The sequence below is a fragment of the Colobus angolensis genome, unplaced genomic scaffold, assembly GCF_000951035.1.
Source record: "Colobus angolensis palliatus isolate OR3802 unplaced genomic scaffold, Cang.pa_1.0 Scaffold85, whole genome shotgun sequence".
Lineage (NCBI taxonomy): Eukaryota > Metazoa > Chordata > Mammalia > Primates > Cercopithecidae > Colobus > Colobus angolensis.
In genome coordinates, this window is record NW_012122376.1 from 9,166,606 (window position 1) to 9,169,234 (window position 2,629).

The 2,629-nt window shown below is 43.3% G+C and overlaps 1 pseudogene; it reads right to left on the reverse strand.

Annotated features, from left to right (window-relative positions):
- Positions 1–877: 877 nt before the first annotated feature.
- LOC105503413 lies at positions 878–1,728 on the reverse strand (annotated as a pseudogene).
- Positions 1,729–2,629: the final 901 nt, after the last annotated feature.

Genomic DNA, 2,629 nt, shown 5'->3' on the forward strand with positions numbered 1-2,629 from the left:
AAATTTAGCATGCGTCAGAATCTCCGGAGGGAAGCTTGTTAAAATATAGAACGCTGGCTTCCTCCCCAGAGTTTGCTACAAGTTTGCAGGTGGTTCTGATGCTGGTGTGGGCACAACACTTCGAGAAGCACTGCTTTAAGACCTAGTCTCTAGAATTCAAACTAATAAGCAGTGCCCATATGCCTTTGCTTTTTCTAATAGTAAATAAATAAAAGAACATTTCAGGTAGCTGCATCAAACTTGAAGTCTTTAGACTCCTGAAATGTTCTGCTGAAATAGAATATATAATTTATTAATCTTGGCTCACAATCATTCCCACGAGTTCAAAAGACAGAATTACAGGACAGTCCTGAATAATCTAGGACTACATGAAAACATTTATTTACATGTCCTCTACAAAATGTATTTACAAAACACATAGCAACTATTAGGGTACACGGACTTTGTTTCTATCCTCCCCATGCTTCTTCTCTCTAGGAAATCCAATATGAAATTATAAAGAGTACTGTACTGAAGGCTGGGCGTGGTGGCTCACCCCTGTAATACCAGCACTTTGGGCGGCCGAGGTGGGTGGATCACCTGAGGTCAGGAGTTCAAGACCAGCCTGGCCAACATGGTGAAAACTCATCTCTACTAAAATATAAAAATTAGCCAGGCACCGTGGCAGGTGCCTGTAATCCCAGCTACTGAGGAGGCTGAGGCAGGAGAATCATTTGAACCTGGGAGGCGGAGGTTGCAGTGAGCCAAGATGGCGCCACTGCACTCCAGCTTCAGCGACAGAGTGAGACTCCGTCTCAAAAAAAAGAAAGAAAAAAAAAGTACTGTACTCAGAATGAGAACTTCATCTATCAATATACACATAAATAACAGTGAATTGTCATACTCGAGACTCAGATTCAAGAACTTCTTCATCAGGGGAGCAGTAATATTCCACAAAATATATTGGTCCATCTTCATTTCTAATCATATACTGTAATGAAAGGAAGCCTCAGTTATCTGTCCGAATAGATACCTGACAAGACAGGACTAATGCTTTTGTAGAGGGTTTCAGTAAGTAAATCTTGTATCTGTTGACTTGGGTCTGATTATAATGAAATGCTTCCATCAAATCAGAATCTTTGGGGCAGTCAAGGTGGGAACTTCCTACATTTCCAAAAGTAGATAACCTGAAACAAGGCTTGTCAGGAGACATGGTAATTTGTAGGACCTCACTCGTCATATCCAATTCAGAAAAAGCTTCATGGAGCCCCTCTGACTGCAGATTTTATCAATAACATTAGTGCTGTAGAAATTAAAGTCCAGGTCCCTTCAGGTTCCTGTGTATTGATTTTGCAGACTGCCACCACTCCTCCTTCTTCCAGGAACAGCATCAAAGGGTAACCATAACCTTGCTAACACATCCGAAGTGCAGTTCAAGTCTCTGGCATAGGACTTGATCCAAAAATAGATAAACAGTCTAAAAGGACAATTAAATTAATTTGAAAAGTAACAGACTCTTCCTGAACTTTAAGTTCTTGAAATATTCCAGCCTGAATAAAAGCATTTGCTTGCAGACATTTTGCATTTTCCATTGTTACTTTGATTCCATTTTTAGTTGCGAAATACGTGCCACATTTTCGGAAATGACCAAGCTTTTAAGATAGTGGAGAGATTCCTAACGTTGTCAAGGCTGGCCACAAGGCTGTACTGATCACTCTCGTCTTGGATCTGTTGGGTCAGGAGGGGCATCGCCCACTGCACATTTGGCCCTGAGGGATGCTCCTGGGGCCTGCTCCTGAAGATCGCAAAACACCTTTGCAGGGGGATCTGGACGCTGGAGAGCCCCTCCTGGCAAATTCCCTGAGGAGGGGCAAGAGCTCCAGGAAACCGCAAAGGAAGTGAAGCAGCTCCTGTCACTCTTCGGATCAGCCCTCCACCTCCCGTTCAAGCATTTTCTTGTAAAGATAATGAAGAGTTAGTTCATCCAAAGATAATGATCAAATTAGTGGAGGGCCTCTTGAAAACAATCTGTTCTAAACTGAAGTCAACTGGGTTCTAGCCACAGGTTGCTTTTACTACTCCTCCCCTTAGACAGTTGGTGGTTTTTGCCAGAGAAGCCCCACTGTTCTCTGTTGGTGCAGTCATTTTTGCACGACTCACCAGGCAGTTTATAGCACAATTTAGAAACACCAGGGATAGCAGAATTACTAATCATGCTGTCTGCTGATGTAAACTCTATTTGGATACAATAATGTTTTTAAATAACCTCAAATACAATTACCACCCTGAGGATGGGGCTGGTTGAATGACTACAGAAATATCATTCAGATAGTTCATTAACTAATTACAGAGCACCACAAACAGAGCCTGCTGCCAGGGAGGGGCCATGGGGATGATTCACAGGGCTGAGCTCAGGGGCCAAAGCGATGTTCAGTTCTTTTCTGGTGCTGGCATCACAAGGTGGCACTCTTGACTGAGAGAGAGGCTTTTTCCTCCTCTCCTGTTTCTCTAGCATCTGTGGGAAGGTGCTACGGGAGGCACAGAAATACATGTCAGGGTCACAAGGCTTCAAAAAGCTCTCTTCCTTTCCCTTATCACTCACTGCACTTGTAACTGAAGACAAAGTCTCAGGCCGTGTGCGGTAGCTTCC